This window comes from Salvelinus alpinus, chromosome 30 (assembly GCF_045679555.1).
Source record: "Salvelinus alpinus chromosome 30, SLU_Salpinus.1, whole genome shotgun sequence".
In the NCBI taxonomy this organism is placed as follows: Eukaryota; Metazoa; Chordata; class Actinopteri; order Salmoniformes; family Salmonidae; genus Salvelinus; species Salvelinus alpinus.
Genome location: NC_092115.1, coordinates 31569212 through 31588807, shown reverse-complemented (window position 1 = coordinate 31588807; position 19596 = coordinate 31569212).

Genomic DNA, 19596 nt, shown 5'->3' with positions numbered 1-19596 from the left:
GTTCGTCGGGAGCTTCATGAAATGGATTTCCATGGCCGAGCAGCCACACACAAGCCTAAGATCACCATGCGCAATGCCAAGCGCCGGCTGGAGTGGTGTAAAGCTTGCCGCCATTGGACTCAGGAGCAGTGGAAACGCATTCTCTGGATAGCTGAATCACGCTTCACCATCATGCAGTCCGATGGATGAATCAGTGTTAAGCGGACTCCAGGAGAACACTACCTGCCCAAACGCATAGTGCCAACTGTAAAGTTTGGTGGAGGAGGAATAATGGTCTGGGAATGTTTTTCATGGTTCGGGCTAGGCCCCTTAGTTCCAGTGAGGGGAAATCTTCATGCTACAGCATACAATGACATTCGAGATGATTCTATGCTTCCAACGTTGTGGCAACAGTTTGGGGAAGGCCCTTTCCTGTTTCAACATGACAATGCCCCCGTGCACAAAGTGAGGTCCATACAGAAATGGTTTGTTGACATTGTTGTGGAAGAACTTGACTGGCCTGCACAGAGCCCTGACCTCAACCCCATCGAACACTTTTGGGATGAATTGGAACAATGACTGCGAGCCAGGCCTAGTCGTCTAACATCAGTGCCCGACCTCACTAATGTTCTTGTAGCTGAATGGAAGTCCCTGCTGCAATGTTCCCACATCTAGTGGAAATCCTTCCCAGAAGAGTGGAGGCTGTTATAGCACCAAATCACGCTCCTTACAATCATCAGACTCAAACAGTCTGGTCATACCAGTCACAACCTTGCACAGCATGGGTGACATGGCCTTCTCACATATGGCCCCTTAGCTCTGGAACACTCTACCTGTACATGTCAAGGAAGATGCCTCAATTTCCTAATTTAAAACACAACTAAATGTTTGATTGCTTAATTTGCCAAAAGTCTATATTTTGCATTATGTACATTGAGTGTGAGAAATGCGCTCTACAAATTAAATATTATTATAATTTTCCCACAGTTTCTTTACTCTTTGCATTCTCTATACGTCTGTGAATGATAACAGCATTCCATCAAACACATGAACGCTATCTCAGGTGTCAACCATGGCAACATCTCAGAAAAACACTATAGTCAAGGAAATGTCTGTAAAGTCAGCAGTATGTTACTGTGAAAGGCTCCCCTGATAAGGAATGCCATTATGAATAGTGAACATTCCGTTTTCCTATGCGGGTGTGTGAGATTTCCATACTATGGTTAGTGTAGAGAAGAAATCACAAGGCAGGTATTATGGTCAGGGGGTGACTAATTGTGAATTCTTAGTGGTGAGTATTGTTCAGTTGTTATGTCTTGAAGAAGAACATTCACACTAGTGGATGTCAGGGTGACAAAGAAAAAGTAAAAACAAATAGTCTCATAGTGCAAAGGGACACTTTCAAGTGTTCTCATGATCGCACATTAATGCACTTTGTTTTGGTGCAGCTGAAAGCATGTCCATACCAACTTGAGCACCCCCATAGAAGACCAATGTTGTTGTGTTGTTGAGTTTTTCTTGCCCAAACAGCATCAGCTAGACCAGGGATGGGCAACTTTGATCTGTGTGGGGGCCACAAAAAAGTCTGAACTCATCATGAGGAGCAGCAGTTGCTTGCGGGTCTGCGTACCCACATCCATACCCCCTTCATTTTGCCATGGGGTGGAGAGGAAAATGATCTGTTTTACAGCCAATTTCCTACAATTCAGCACATTTTGCCACCATAGGGTGGAGAGAAATGTTTGCAGTTTTCAATATGACATCTGAGTAAAGACTGACTAACAAAATCAATGAGGAAAAACTGCTGATGCATAACCACATTTCTAAATTGCAACTTGTGTATTTTACTACTCTAACTCGCAAGAGCAAGTTGAGACCCAGACTGAGTTCCTAAACAAAAAATTATGAAATATCCGAGGGCCGTCAAAAGGGCCGTTAATTACCATCCCTAAGCTAGACTATTTACCTGTGTATTCCTGTTCACCCTTGTTGCTGAGGGACTGAATGGCAGGCTGTTTTGATTAATCACTAATTTCTATTAATTAATGAATCTTTAAATAAATAGCCTTGAGGGTTCTGATGACTTTAAGAAACAGGGAAGTTATGCAGATTTAATACCAAGATGACACTACAACTATGAAAATAGAGTGTCTGGCTAGAAGCCATGACAGAACAGGTTTCTGGAAGTTATGCAAAGGGGGAGCTAGGCAAGCCCAATGCTCACTGGGTAAGCATTAATCTCAGGATCATGCACAGTTTAGCAAAAGAGAAGGACGATCACGCTGTTGGTTTTGTCACCGTGACAAAGCATTTGTCTCTCTGTCTCTGGTGTTGTTTTTGGGTTTGGTTAGGCCACTTAATCCAGGGGATGACCGCCAAAAGGTTAGCAAAACACTGGATGTAAAACTGACTCACATCATGGAGATGTTGTATTGTTTATTTAAATAAAATAAAATATGAATATAGGACAAACCACACATCAGGACAAGAGAGACAACACAAAACAACACAAAGAGAGACCTAAGACAACATAGCAAGGCAGCAACACATGACAACACAGCATGATAGCAACACAACATGGTAGCAGCACAAAACATTGTACACACATTATTGGGCACAGACAACAGCTCAAAGGCAAGAAGGTAGAGACAACAATACATCACGCGAAGCAGCCACAACTGTCAGTAAGAGTGTCCATGATTGAGTCTTTGAATGAAGAGATTGAGATAAAACTGTCCAGTTTGAGTGTTTATTGCAGCTCATTCCAGTCGCTAGCTGCAGCGACCTGAAAAGAGGAGCGACCCAGAGATGTGTGTGCTTTGGAGACCTTTAACAGAATATGACTGGCAGAACGGGTGTTGTATGTGGAGGATGAGGGCTGCAGTAGATATCTCAGATAGGGGGGAGTGAGGCCTAAGAGGGTTTTATAAATAAGCATCAACCAGTGGGTCTTGCGACAGGTATACAAAGATGACCAGTTTACAGAGGAGTATAGAGTGCAGTGATGTGTCCTATAAGGAGCATTGGTGGCAAATCTGATGTGTCTTATAAGTAGCATTGGTTGTAAATCCGAATGGTAAAGAACATATAGCCGCTCGAGAGCACCCTTACCTACCGATCTATAAATGATGTCTCTGTAATCTAGCATGGGTAGGATGGTCATCTGAATCAGGGTTAGTTTGGCAGCTGGGGTGAAAGAGGAGCGATTACAATAGAGGAAACCAAGTCTAGATTTAACTTTAGCCTGCAGCTTTGATATGTGCTGAGAGAAGGACAGTGTACCGTCTAGCCATACTCACAAGTACTCGTATGAGGTGACTACCTCAAGCTCTAAACCCTCAGAGGTAGTAATCAAACCTGTGGGGAGAGGGGCATTCTTCTTACCAAACCACATGACCTTTGTTTTGTAGGTGTTCAGAACAAGGTTAAGGGTAGAGAAAGCTTGTTGGACACTAAGAAAGCTTTGTTGTAGAGCATTTAACACAAAATACAGGGAGGGGCCAGCTGAGTATAAGACTGTATCCTCTGCATATAAATGGATGAGAGAGGTTCCTACTGCTTGAGCTATGCTGTTGATGTAAATTGAGAAGAGCATGGGGCCTTGGATCGAGCCTTGGGGTACTCCCTTGGCGACAGGCAGTGGCTGAGACAGCAGATTTTTTGACTTTATACACTGCACTCTTTGAGAGAGGTAGTTAGCAAACCAGGCCAAAGACCCCTCAGAGACACCAATACTCCTTAGCCGGCCCACAAGAATGGAATGGTCTACCGTATCAAAAGCTTTGGCCAAGTCAATAAAAATAGCAGCACAACATTGCTTAGAATCAAGGGCAATGGTGACATCATTGAGGACCTTTAAGGTTTCAGTGACACATCCATAACCTGAGTGGGAACCAGATTGCATACCAGAGAGAATACTATAGGCATCAAGAAAGCCAGTCAGTTGATTATTGACAAGTTTTCCAACACTTTTGATAAACAGGGAAAAATAGAAATAGGCCTATACCAGTTAGGATCAGCTTGATCTCCCCCTTCAAATAAAGTACTGAACAATAGCCAGCCACCTTATACTGTACACCCTAGACGTCTCTGTAATGCACGCTATTACAGTGGCAGTGAATGTTACTGTAATTACTGAATGTAGCTGAACTGTCATGGATGTCTTGAGGATGCTGAATTCTATTGGCAATGCTTCAAGAAAGAAAGTGTTGTTGGTTTGAGGTTGGAGATATGCAATGGCATATCAAAGGGCATAGCAGTTGATCACCTCTCAATGTCCTATCAACCTTCTCCAACCTCTACCACAGGGACATCGCAGACTGAGGGCATGCTTTAGCAGAGCAGAGATAACTTGACTTATGATGTGATTTCCCCCTATGGCTAATGCCAATGCTTTGATTCACCTTTAGCACCATCACACCCCAGCTCAAAATCCCTGATATGTTTACTCCAGATGTATAAAATATTCTCCTCCCCCGTACCACACGTCATGGGCCGCTGCCGGAGTCAAGTGGCAGTCATACTAAACTGGATAACTTATTGGTCGCCCTTTGTTGCGCCCTGTATCGTTGGCACGCTATAACAAGAGTACACCAGACACCTCCTGTGCCAATAGTTTTATTGGTTGGCTACCATCTCTTAACTTCTCTGCGCTACGGATCCCTTTTACGGGATCATTTTCCTAAACAACCGCTGAATTGCAGGGCGCAAAATATTACAAAAAATATTTATAATCATGCAATCACAAGTGAAATTTACCAAAACACAGCTTAGCTTGTTGTTAATCCACCTATCGTGTCAGATTTTGAAAATATGCTTTACAGAGAAAGAAATCCAAGCTTTTGTGAGTGTATCAATCAATGCTAGAACAGCTAGCCCCAAATTAGCATGGTCACGAAAGTCAGAAAAGCAGTAAAATGAATCGCTTACCTTTGATAATCTTCGGATGTTTGCACTCACGAGACTCCCAGTTGCACAATAAATGTTATTTTTGTTCGATAAATATTACTTTTATAACAAAAAAACGCCATTTGGGTTGCGTGTTATGTTCAGAAAACTACAGCCTCGTTCCGGTGCTGAAAGGCAGAAGAAAATTCCCACACGTATCAGATTCAAAAAATATTACAAAAAATATTTAGAATCATGCAATCACAAGTGAAATATACCAACACACAGCTTAGCTTGTTGTTAATCCACCTATCGTGTCAGATTTTGAAAATATGCTTTGCAACGAAAGCAATCTAAGCTTTTGTGAGTGTATCAATCAATGCTAGAACAGTTGGCCTTATATTAGCTTGGTTAGCTTGGTCACAAAAGTCAGAAAAGCAATAAAATTAATCGCTTACCTTTGATAATCTTCGGATGTTTGCACTCACGAGACTCCCAGTTACACAACAAATGTTATTTTTGTTCGATAAATATTACTTTTATAACAAAAAAACTCAATTTGGGTTGGGCGTTGTGTTCAGAAAACCAAAGCCTCGTTCCGTTTGACGAAAATTCCAAAATGTATCCGTAATGGTCGTAGAAACATGTCAAATGTTTTTTATAATCAATCCTCAGGTTGTTTTTAACAAACATAATCGATAATATTTCAACCAGACCGTAACCTAGAAAAAGAAAATGGAGAGCTACCCCACTCGCGCGCAGGAACTATTCAGAGGACACCTGACTACTTTTGAAAAATCTCGCTCATTTTCAAAATAAAAGCCTGAAACTATGTCTAAAGCCTGGTCACAGCCTGACGAAGCCATTGGAAAATGAATCTGGTTGATACCCCTTTAAATGGAAGAAAGGCGGGCCAGGAAACACAGATAAAAAAAATAAAAATAACTTCCGTGTTAGATTTTCTCAGGTTTTCGCCTGCAGAATCAGTTTTGTTATACTCACAGACAATATTTTGACAGTGTCGGAAACTTTGGAGTGTTTTCTATCCTAATCTGGACCTGAGAAATAGTCCGTTTACCTTGGGAACGTTATTTAAAAAAATATTATAATAATCTGACCCCTAGCGTCAAGAGGTTAAAGTAGACACAAAGACAACAGTGCATTTAAGTAAGACAAATTTGAATGCAGAGTTTTGCAAATTAATACAATTCTCCCATTTCTTGTTGACTTCACAAGGACCAACACATGCCCGAATGTTTTCTTTCAGACACGAGGCCCTCCACCCTTTGTTTACAGAAAAAGCACTACAAATGTCAACGTGTGTGTGTGTCATAGTCTTTGTCCGTGTGTTTTCAGAGCAGATTGAGTGTGATAATCTGTTTGTGCTGTCTGTGACACCCAATTCTGGGTGAAGTCACTGTTTTTAGAGAGGCTGTGTTGACTATAGGTTTCTGTAATCCAACCACACAATGAGTAAGGCACAGGTGTTATGTATTATTTCTCCTCCTCACATGTAATGGCTTGTGTTAGTGTGTGTTTATGTGTGTTTTCACACTCCCCTTGACCTTTTCTAAATTTTGTTGTGTAACATACAGCCTGAATTTAAAATTGATTAAATTAAGAAGTTGTGTCACTGGTCTACACACAATGCCCCATAATGTCAGAGTGGAATTGTGTTTTTAGAAATGTTTACAAATGTAATAAAAAATGAAAAGCTGAAAGTCAATAAGTATTCAACCCCTTTGTTATGGCAACCCTAAATAAGTTCAGGAGCAAAAATGTGCTTAACAAGTCACATAATAAGTTGCATGGACTCACTCTGTGTGCAATAATAGTGTTTAACATGATTTTTGAACGACTACCTCATCTCTGTACCACACACATATAATTATCTGTAAGGTCTCTCAGTCGAGCAGTGCATTTTAAACACAGATTCAACCACAAAGACCAGGGAGGTTTTCCAATACCTCGCAAAGAGAGGCACCTATTGGTAGATGGGTAAAAATAAAAAAGCAGATATTGAATATCCCTTTGAGCATGGTGAAATTATTAATTACACATTGGATTGTGTATCAATACACCCAGTCACTACAAAGTGTCACGTATATTCCCTCTCTGGCCTCTAGGTCACCAGGCTGCTTGTTATGGCGCACACCTGTCACCATCGTTACGTGCACCAGCAGGTCATCAGACTCACCTGGACTCCATCACCTCCCTGATTACCTTCCCTATATATATATATATATGTCACTCCCTTTGGTTCCTTCCCCAAGTGTTTCTGTTTCAGTTTCCTGTCTGTGCATTGTTCGTGTTTCGTATTATGTTTCATTTATTTATTAAATTATTCACTCCCTGAACTTGCTTCCCGAATCCCAGCGCACACGTTACATAAAGATACAGGCGTCCTTCCTAACTCAATTGCCGGAGATGAAGGAAACCACGCAGGGATTTCACCATGAGGCAAATGGTGACTTTCAAACAGTTACAAAAGTGTAATGGCTGTGATACGAGAAAACTGAGGATGCATCAATAACATTGTAGTTACTCCACAATACTAACCTAATTGACAGAGTGAAAAGAAGGAAGCCTGTACAGAATAAAAATATTCCAAAACATGCATCATGTTTGCAACAAGACACTAAAGTAATAATGCAAACAGTGTAGCAAAGCAATTCACTTTTGGTCCTGAATACAAAGTGTTATGTTTGGGGCACATCCAAAGCAACATTTTACTGAGTGCCACTCTCCATATTTTCAAGCATAGTGGTGGCTGCATCATGTTATGGGTATGCTTGTAATCTTTAAGGACTGGGGAGTTTATCAGGATAAAAAACAAACAGAATGGAGCTAAGCACAGGCAAAATCTTAGAGGAAAACCCGGTTCAGTCTGCTTTCCACCAGACACTGAGTGTCACGTTGGTAACAATGATTCGGGAGACAGGCGCAGGAATGCGTAATATTTATTTTTATTACGGCCCAAATTACGGCGTGCCGTGTAAGGGCACGGGGATGAAGACCAAACAAACACGTACACAAAACACAGGGTTGAAACCCAAACAAAAGAGTAAGCAGTACCTCGAATAAATACACACCCGCACAATGATTAACACACGGGACAAAACCCGTAATCATCTGCACAATTCACAATGGCACGAAAGCCAAAACACACCAGCAGCAGGACTATCACAGGAACGCAGTGCGGGTCGATCAGGATCCGATGCAGCTGCCGAAGTTGCGTCGTCCTCGGACGGACCAGTAGCAGTGGCGTCGGACAGACCGATTGTGACGGCGTCGGACAGGCCAATTGTGGCTGCTGAAGTTGCGTCGTCGGACGGACCCGTGTGGCAACGTCGGACAGGCCAGTTGCAGCTGCTGAAGATGCGGCGGTGCCGGACGGACCAGTCGCAGCGTCGTCGGACGGGCCATTCCCACTGTCTCCCTTAATGGTTGATTATTCTGTCATGTTGGTAAATAATGATTCGGGAGACAGGCACAGGAATGCGTAGTAGGGTTTTTTATTAAGCCCAAATTACGGCGTGCCATGTAAAGGCACGGGGACAAAGACCAAACAAACACGTAACAAAAACACAGGGTTGAAACCCAAACAAAAGAGTGAGGAGTACCTTGAATAAATAACACACGCGCACGATGATTAACACACGGGAGGAGACCCGTAATCATCTGCACATTCCACAATGGCATGAAAGCCAAAACACCCAGCACAGGTACTCACACATACCAACGGACATTGGAACAATAATCGACAAACAAGGGAAACCAAAATGCACACTTATATAAGTACTAATCAGTGGGAATAGGGGACAGGTGTGCGTGATGAAAGTTCCAGAGGGATCCGTGACCCTGAGAGATGAATTCACATTTCAGCATTACAATACCTAAAAGACAAGGCCAAATCTACACTGGAGTTGCTTACCAAGAAGACAGTAAATGTTCCTGAGCGGCAGAGTTACAGTTTTGACTTAAATCTACTGAACAAAAATATAAACGCAACATGCAACAATTTCAAAGATTTTACTGAGTTACAATTCATATAAGGAAATCAGTTAATTAAAATAATTAATTAAGCCCTAATCTATGGATTTCATATGACTGGGAATACAGATATGCAACTGTTGGTCATAGATACCTTAAAAAAAGGTAAGGGCGTGAATCAGAAAACTATTTAGTATCTGGTGTGACCACCATTTGCCTCACGTAGCGTGACACACTCCTTCACATAGAGTTGATCAGGCTGTTGATTGTGGCCTGTGGAATGTTGTCCTTCTCCTCTTCAATGGCTGTGTGAAGTTGCTGGTCTCAGAGCAGGTGAAGAAACCGGATGTGGAGGTCCTGGGCTGACATGGTTACACGTGGATTGCGGTTGTTAGGCCGGTTGGAGGTGGCTTATGGTAGAGAAATTCACATTCAGTTTTCTGGTAACAGATCTGATGCACATTCCTGCAGTCAGCCTGCCAATTGCACGCTCCTTCAAAACTTGAGACATTTGTGGCATTGTGTTGTGTGACAAAACTGCACATTATAGTGGCTGGTGTGCCTGGCACATACTACCATATATAAAGAGAAATAAGCTTCTTGTGTGTATTGAACATTTCTGGGATCTTTTGTTTCAGCTCATGAAACATGGGACCAACACTTTACACGTTGCTTTTATATTTTCGTTTAGTAAATCTATGACGACCTCAAAATGGTTGTCTAGCAATGATCAACAACCAATTTGACAGAGCTAGAAGACGTTTGTGAAGAATAACGGGCAAATGTTGCACAATCCATGTGTGGAAAGCTCTTAGAGACTTACCCAGAAAGACTCACAGCTGTAATCACGGCCAAAGGTGCTTCTACAAAGTATTGACTCAGGGGTGTGTATGCTTATGGAAATGAGATATTTCTGTATTTCATTTTCAATAAATTAGAATTAGAAAAAAATGCAATTAATACATTTTCAATTCAGGCTGCAGCAACAACATGTGGAATAAGTCAAGGGGCATTAATAATTTCTGAAGGCACTGTATGTCTTGATCCTCTTAATAATAGCTTGGCTGACATGCTGCAGCAGGTGGGACTGGAGAGAGGGAGAGAGCATGGCAGATGGGTATCACAGAGAGATATCACATTGGGACCTACGTCAGAGTGCAGGTGAAAGTCACAGTGATGGAATAGAGTAGAACAGTGCCACTATAGAAAACCAGGATGACTTGGTATGGTAGCCTAGTTGTCAATATGAATATAGCCATGTTCATGAAATTGTTAGCCTCTGTATGGGTGTGTGGGATTGAATTGTAGTTTAAGCTGACAACAAAAGGAGATCATCAACAATTTGTCATGGTGGTCCCCGTTCACTCTCCCCAGTCACATGGTGTCTGACTCTTTGATTTATTAAATAAACCTGTGATTAACCAGTGCTTCTTCTACCTGCTATTGTCACATGTTGCTCTCCTTAATATTTTCTCCAAATTGGAGACCAGGACTTTTTGTGTGTATTTCATTATTTTGAGTTTGCCGTGACCTTTATTATATATATTTGTTGTGCCTTTTTGTAATTTTGCATTATTAAGGTTTGCTATTTTTCTCCCTCCTTGTGTTGCAGGTCTGCCACACCTGGGCGTAATTGACCAACGAGCTACCTGAACTCCTTAAAATGGAGCTTGTGTAAAGGTTGGCACGCTGCTTGCTCAGCGAGTACCACTTCCCCCCCGATTCAGCCCATACTCGGACCTCTGCCTTGAAAGCACACGTGACCGTCCTCCCTCAAGTCTCTTAGTCGATTGCGCCATCTCAAAACCTAGCCAGCGGGACACTTCAGGCTGAGGAGTAAGTTTCACAGATCTCCATGTTTACTCTGCTGGAGGTGGAAGACCATGTTGAACTGCTGTTGCCACTACCGACGATACCATCAACAGGACCATGTCACACCGCTCTGCCACTTACCTTGCAACCAGAGGGGGACCATTTATGTGTGAGTTTGGTTGAATACTTCTGTTCAGAATGGCTCTTTGCTCATGTTTTCCTGTCCCCCCCTCTGTTGACTAAATTGGACCGGATCATGGGCTGGGTGCCACAGACGATTGAGGACAATGGACGATGAGGAATGACTGCCAAATGACTACAGACTAACAATTCTCCAGCAGCACAGACATTATCTCCAGAACCGTGTGTGTGTGTGTGTGTGTGTGTGTGTGTGTGTGTGTGTGAATGGTGTTGTTGAACTTGTACTACACAAGAACATGAGATAAGGAACATTTTCAAACCTGTATAACCTTGTCTGTGTGCTGGCCTGGGATTAAAGAAACCAGTTTTTGACACTGGGCATAGTCGGCAGGATCCCAGCACCCTAAACAGACTGGTTTGGGGTTTGTAGAATGACCTGTAGCATTTCAGGTGGATGGGACAACCCAGGGTAAATGTTACACGTTGCCCTCCTTTGTATTTTTCTCAAAGCAGTGACCATTATTATATATACAGTATATTGGTGTTCCTTATTCTAATTTCATATGATTATGGTTTTCTGTGTTGCTCCCTCGTGTTTTCTAATTGATCGATGGTAGACTCCTCCCCCTTGGATGATTTCCTTGGCGATGCGAATTGGCCCAGATCTGCCACACCTGGGCCTCATTGACTAACTCCTTAGCTCCTTAAAATGGAGCTCGCAGTTCACTCGGGAGCTGCAGCTGGAGGAGGACGAGCATGTCGAACTGCTGTTCCCCCCCCCCTGTCGACTGCATTGGAACGGACCACGGGCTGGGTGCCACAGACAACGAGGAATGGCTACCGACCGACTACCAACGAACAAACAAACCAATGGTAGACGAGCAACTGATGTGTTGTGGCGGTGGCCATCTTAGACAATCCTCCAGTTGCACAAACATTAACCCCGTTAACCCTCCGGGGACTGAGTTTTCTGCGTGAGTGCCAATGGTGTTGTTGAACTCCCAAAGAACTTGAGAAAGAACATTTGATGTTTTCTATGTGGTGGCCTAAGATCAAAGAAATCTCCTTCTCACTCTCACCTGCGTCAAGATCAGTGCTGTGAGATTTATGAGGACGTTAGATTACATTCAGGAGCCTTGCCACAGGCCCTAGATCAGATAAGACACCTCCAGTTAATGACCACGGTCAGGTATAAACACACACACACACGCATACACACACGCACACTGGTTCACGTCACGTTCATGTACAGTACTTTATGTGCAGTTCAGCCAGACACTCCAACATTCATCACGCTGTTGAATAATGTCAGTATTATGATTAGCCATATAGCTAGCTGCAAGTTGTTTCATCATCGTACAGTATGTTCAGGTAAAAAGTTTTTATTTTTTTTATTTTTATGTATCTGGGTCAGGAGGTTTGAATTCTGTAACAGAAAACTCTGTGTTAAGACATGATTAAATACCTGTATCCGTTCCCCATACAGTACCCAACTAAAACCCCTCACCATTCAATACCACAGTCAAATAAACAACCTAGTTTGGTTTACAGCAGAACTCTACTCTGACTGGGTTCAGCAGTAAATCCTATAAAGAGGAGTAGTCACAGATATTTTCCCTCTAATTCCTTCCCTCTGTCTTTGTGTTTGTTTCCAAAGACAAAGTGGGCCTTAGTCATTTGGGGTATGGATTGGAGTGCCCAACCGGCAGGCCCAAACATAAACAACTGCACTCTCAGCAGATTGAAGGTTTTACACATAAATTAGGAGGGGATGAAAGTATAGAGGACAAGATTTATGGTCGGTGAACGAATGATTTCTCTTAACATGATCCTTCAAAGGCAGAGTTGTGTTGTAATTTGTTCTGTCAATATGATCAACCCCTGAATTTTCTTGATCAGTTGTAGTACCATTTGACCTATGTGCCAACCAGTGCAATGGGAATGAAAGAATGAGTAAAGTATTGTTTGATTGAAACTAGCATAAGGGTGGCCATTTTACAAATTGTTTTATCATGTTTACAGATAGTGTGGTTGTCACAGTCAGACAGGTGCATTGCTTTCAAACTTTGAGACATGGTGATTGCTCTTCAAACAAACATACAGGAAATGTTTTGGACTATTCAAATGGTTGAAATGTATTTGAGTGTTAATACAATACAGTGATGGAGATATGTGTTTGTTGAGAATAAACAGGCCCTGATATGGGATATGGTCAAATAAAACATGAGCTTTAAATGGGCCCACAATTTTTTTTTTGCCAAGCAACTGTATGTCTGGGCCAATGGCCGTTGAGATTGGTCCGTTTCCATTATACAATGTTAGGAAATGGTCTGGAATTGTGTCGTAAGGCCTAATACATTTGTGTGATATCAATACATCCTTAGGTCTAAATGTATTAGACATAAGCACGTAATGTATTTTCATGTCAATGGATCTTGTAATTGAACTGTACAGGTCACACAGTTACAGTGGAGTAAAATATATTTTATTTATCACAAGTCATCTAGAAACATCTGTTAAAGTTAGAAAAGCCTTTTAAAATGTTGACCTTGTAAGTATTTCAGTAATGTAAACTGTCTCAGCTAATTGCCCAGCCCTGTCTAAAAATATCCTCATCTGTGGATCTTATACCTGCCAAGCGGTAAGTCTGCATAGCTTCAGCTCAAAAGGTTGTGTCTCTCTCCCTCTGAGCAACCAAACAGTTTTTTACGTGTGCCACGCTGATGCTAATTTGGGTAGATGTTCCAATGTTTTGCCGAAGATTACGTGGCTGAAAGTATTAAGACCACTGAATCACTTCACTGAGTGGAGATCGACTAAAAGCAAGGCTCAAAATAGAACTCTGAATTCCAGGGTGATTCCAGACATTCCTTCATGTTCTTAATGACAGCTACTGCGTTTTATCCTCATTGTACAATGCATTCCAGCCCAGCATATTCCATCAGCCAATAATTAGTGTTTTGACAGCACTGTTCCCAAACCACCTTTCCTAGCGCCTAGTGTTCTACTGGAGCTTTATGGTTTTGCTCAAATGTGTGTCTGTGTGCTCTTGGTAATAACAACGACTTGCAATAGAGGCTGTTTCTTCATATTGGTCACAGTCCTACGTTGTTGTGCATATTTGGAAACCATATTTTGTAACAGTCTTTGCAGTATATAGAAACAGGTGTTGCTGTTCTTTTGGATGATGTTGAGTTCCAAAACCAAAAGCATTGGTTTATAAGAACACTTTTTAAGGCAAGCACTGACCTTTATCTTTATAAGATCTCTTCCGGAGGTCTTTGAGCCAAGTGTTCAACTTTTTATTTTCTTACGTTATGATATAAATACTAGCAAGGTCAGCTTACAAAAGCTTTTACAATGCTTTCATATAGTCTAATGATGTGAAGATAGCAGTGAACAAAGTTTTTTCATGCCCTCCCATGTGAAAAGTACCAAACTGTTAGAGGGAGCATGTCCTTGCCTGTTGTTGGCTGGAAGAAGTTTCTATTTTGGTAATGTGGTTTCCTCACGTGACAACTAGGTGGCAACAGAAATGTATCAAAACCCACAATTTCAAATAACAAGGGGAGAAGGTTATTTACCGGTGAAGAGGAACGTGGTGCCTGTAAATCTCTCGATGGTAGTCTAGTCTAAATAGAGCAGTCAAAGCTTAACCTTGCAGAAATACTGCAACGAAGTCCATAAAAACTCCACCACACAGGGTCAAGAAGTCAAATGCTAAACGATTAGCACTCCTCCCTTGTTTTAACGGTTTCATTAAACATCAGAGGAATGAACGCTCGCTGACGATTGACTGTGCTGTCAGTCTGCAATTAGAAATCAGTTATTTGAGGCGTCAGCCTGCCACTGTTTGATGGATGGGGAAGATGGCATGTTGTAAAGATTATTTATGGGAACGAACAGAGCCAGTCAAAAGTTTTAACATACCTACTCATTCAAGGGTTTTTCTTTATTTAGACTATTTTCTACATTGTAGAATAATAGTAAAGACATCAAAACTATGAAATAACACATATGGAATCATGTAGTAACCAAAAAAGTGTTAAACAAATCAAAATATATTTTCTATTTGAGATTCTTCAAAGTAGCCACCCTTTGCCTTGATGACAGCTTTGCACACTTTTGTCATTTTCTCAACCAGCTTCATGAGGTAGTCACCTGGAATGCATTTCAATTAGCAGGTGCGCCTTGTTAAAAGTTAATTTGTAGAATTGCTTTCCTTCTTAATGCATTTGAGCTAATCAGTTGTGTTGTGACAAGGTACGGGTGGAATACAGAAGATAGCCCTATTTGGTAAAAGACGAAGTCCATATTATGGCAAGAACAGCTCAAATAAGCAAAGAGAAACAACAGTCCATCATTAGTTTAAGACATGAAGGTTAGTCAATCAGGAAAATGTCAAGAACTTTGAAAGTTTCTTCCAGTGGAGTCGCAAAAACCATCAAGCGCTATGATGAAACTGGCTCTCATGAGGACCGCTACACGAAAGGAAGACCCAGAGTTACCTCTGCTGCAGAGGACAAGTTCATTAGAGTTACCAGCCTGAGAAATTGGCAACTAACTGCACCTCAGTTTGCACCTCACACATCTCAACATTAACTGTTCAGAGGAGACTGCGTGGTCCTTCAAGGCCTTCATGGTCCTTCGACAAATTTGAGAGGTGTGGGGGTGCTTTGCTGGTGACACTGTTGATGATATATTTAGAATTCAAGGCACACGTAACCAGCATGGCTACCACAGCATTCTGCAGCAATACACCATCCCATCTGATTTGCGCTGAGTGGGACTATCATTTGTTTTCCAACAGGACAATGACCCAACACACCTCCAGGCTGTTTAAGGGCTATTTGACCAATAAGGAGAGTGATGGAGTGCTGCATCAGATGACCTGGCCTCCACAATCTCCCGACCTCAAGCCAATTGAGATGGTTTGGGACTGCAGAGTGAAGAAAAAGCAGCCAACAAATGCTCAGCATATGTGGTAAATCCTTCAAGACTGTTGGAAAAGCATTCCATTTGACTACCTCATGAAGCTGGTTGAGAGAATGCAAAGCTGTCATCAAGACAAAGTGTGGCTACTTTGAATAATCTAAAGTCTAAAATATATTTGGTTTCGTTTAACACTTTTTTGGTTACTACATGATTCCATATTTTGTAGGAAATAGTGAAAATAAAGAAAAAACATTGAATGAGTAGGTGTGTCCAAAGAGTGTTGATTGAAGGGATAGCATTGCACCATGCAAAGTGTTAGGATTCTGTCGCTGCATGTGTGTGGTCCTTGATGAAGAGATTAATTGTTAAAAGACTTGGTTATGGTCTTGTGTCGGCTATACTGGATGACGGACTTCTCCAGGTAAGATGACTAATATCTTCTCTAGATCTTCTCTAGATTGTTTCTGAGTCAGTCGAAGGGCACCTAGCCATTGGTTTTGAGTAGGAGAGAGAGAGAAAGAGAAGGAATTGAAAACCCATTGGGATATGAGAGAGAGAGAGAGAGATGAATGGATTTATTAACTCAAGTGTGGTGGTTTTTTTTTCTCTCGAGAGACTCCTGGCTGTTTGCAAAGGTGAAAAGGTAACAAGTATAAAAATACACTTGACTGACACAACAGCATTCCATTTTTTTATTACAGTTGCATCTTAGAAGCCAATTAGTCTTTCAGCGCAGAGGGTTCCAGGGCTTTCTGGTTTAATCCAGTCATAGGGAGAAACAGGTCCTCCTCTGCCCGACCTGAAGGAAACAAGAATGGGGTGGAGAGGTGGAGGGTAGCAGGGGATGCTGGAGGGGCACTGTGGTACGGCGGTTAAGCGGTACATCTCGTGCAAGCCCTCTGCGTGAGTACGGTGTTTGGCTCCTCTTTCGTGTTTAGACAAAAAGAAAAAGGGGGGAAGGGGTGAAACCGCTGCCAAGAAGGCAGCAGCACTGTACTGTAGGTGAGGCTGATGTAAAGTGCAGAGAGAGGGGAAGATCAGGGATACGATTTAACCTCTCGAGAGAAGAAAAAATCCTCAGTGTTGAATGAGGGCAGCGTCATAACAGGGTGAGTGATAACAGACAGCTAAAGCGTTTAGAATGGGTATCAATCATTTCCCTCTCTTTATTCTCCTATAGGCTCTGGTGGTGTAGCCCTTGTGGAGGGAGGGCTAGCGTGTGAAGGGCCAGGCCAGAGAGAGACAGATCTGTATAAGCTGTTACTGACAGACTCTGGCTACGTTAGCAGCTGTGCTAGGAGAGCTAACAAGTCCACACCATGGTCGAGCGAGGGATCAGATAAGCATCTCATTGCAGATCCACACCACACACCAACCACTAACGTCAAACTAGGGGGGCTCAGAGGCTAGATAAAGCCTAAATCTGCTGGTTGTGTTTCATGAGTTTGAGAAGAATCGTGTCTTGCTAAACTTTAGATTGTCAAATATATCTCTGACATGATAAGCAAGGGCAACATGTACGGTATCATGTCCTATGGGAACACCACATGCATATTTTTTCTTTTTACCTTGTTTTGCTACAGAAAATATCATATTGTACATAGTTCATTCTCAGTCAGGCCCTTCACATGCTACTTTTTATAGACCCTCACACCTCAATCACAGCTCAGCTGAGAGTCATCCAACTCAGTGACCTAGTTACTGCAAGGAGAAAAGTGATAATACATCAATTGCAGCCACACAGGTTTAGTGGTTACATAATTGTCTCTTGTCAGTCGTTATGGCCGCATCATTTGAAGCTCAGTTAGGGATTTGTAGAATGTTAGGGATAATAGCCTTGATATCAAGTCCCAGACCCATTTATGGTTACACAAGAAACAATAGACCCCTCACAACTAAAGAAATACATGTTTCGCACTAACTCAGTAGTTATATCTGCTATATTCTTACTGTATTCATAGATGTCCATCATTTGTCTGTATACAAAATGCCAAAAGACTGCATGATAAATTAGCATTGCATTTCAATGGCTGCCAGTATCTCTACACAGTTGCCAGATCTTTCCCCACTCACAACCTGCCAATGACCTCTTCTTACGTAAGATTCTCAATGACGAACGTCCATTGTGCAATTGGACGAGACGTTTGAATTAATAAATCCCTCCGGAGAATCCAACATAGTTATAGAATGCAATGACAAACATCAAAGTTAGAGCTTTATCATATGAACTACATTGTACCCCATAAACTGTAACTTTCTGTGCCACAGTGTAACAGAGAAAAGCAGTTACAGTGTGTTCTCTGCAGTCAATAAGACTCATCGAGAGCAATCGCCGAGAATAATGTATTAAGTTATTCATAAACATTTTCAAAATTCACACCTGAACTTATACAGATGGAAGAAAAGTAGGAATTTACAGCGCCTTGAGAAAGTATTCACAGCCCTTGACTTTTTCCACATTTTGTTGTGTTACAGCCTGAATTTAAAATTGATCAACTTAGAATTTATTTGTCAATGGCCTACAAACAATACCCCATAATGGCAAAATTGAAATATGTTTTTACAAATTTCTACAAATTAATTCAAAATGAAAAGGTGAAATGTCTTGAGTCAATAAGTATTCAACCCCTTTCTTATGGCAAGCCTAAATAAATCCAGGAGTAAAAATGTGCTTAACAAGTTCCATAATAAGTTGCATGGACTCTGTGTGCAATAAGAGTATTTGACATGATTTTTTAATGACTTCCTCATCTCTGTACCACACACATACAATTATCTGTGAAGTCCCTCAGTTGAGCAGTGAATTACAAACACAGATTAAACCACAAAGACCAGGGAGGTTTTCCAATGCCTCACAAAGAAGGGCACCTATTGGTAGATGGGTAAAAAGAAAAATACAGACATTGAAGATCCCTTTGAGCATGGTGAAGTTATTAAATACACTTTAGACGGTGTATCAATATAACCAGTCACTACAAAGATACAGGGGTCCTTCATAAATCAGTTGACATAGAGGAAGGAAACTGCTCAGGATTTTCACCATGAAACCAATGGTGACTTTAAAACAGTTAGTGTTGAATGGCTGTGATAGGAGAAAACTGAGGATGGATCAACAACATTGTAGTTCCTCCACAATACTAACCTAAATGACAGAGTGAAAAGAAGGAAACCTCAACAGAATAAAAATATTCATGCATCCTATTTGCAACAAGACACTAAAGTAATACTGGAAAAAAATGTGGCAAAGCAATTCACTTCTTGTCCTGAATACAAGGGGGGGGGGGGGGGGGGGGGATCTAGGTGAGGAACGGGATTATTTAGATACTCTTAGAAGAAGAAGGGTTTCAGGTGCTTTTGGAAGATTAGCAGGGACTGCTAAGGAGGAGGAGTCTGGTTCCACCATTCGGGTGCCAGGACAGAGAAGAGCCTGGACTGGGCTGAGTGGTAGCTTCCCTCCCGTATTTGTGGAAGGGCCAAGAGACCAGAGGTGGCAGAATGGAGTGCTCAGGTTGGGTTGTAGGGTTTCAGCATAGCCCAAAGGTGGGGAGGTACACTCCCTCTTGCTGTTCCGTAGGAAAAACACCATGGTCTTGTAGTGGAAGTAAGCTTCAACTGGAAGCCAGTGGAGTGTGCAGAGAAGCGGAGTCACATGGGTGAACTTGTAAAGGTTGAAAACCAGGTGGGCTACAGCATTCTGGATAAGTTGCAGGGGTTTGATGGTACAAGCTGGGAGACCAGCCTATAGAGAGTTGCGTTAGTTCAGATGGGAGAGGACAAATGCCTGGATTAGGACATGTGCCGCTTCATGTATGAGGTAAGGTCATACTCTATGGATGTTGTAGAGTATGA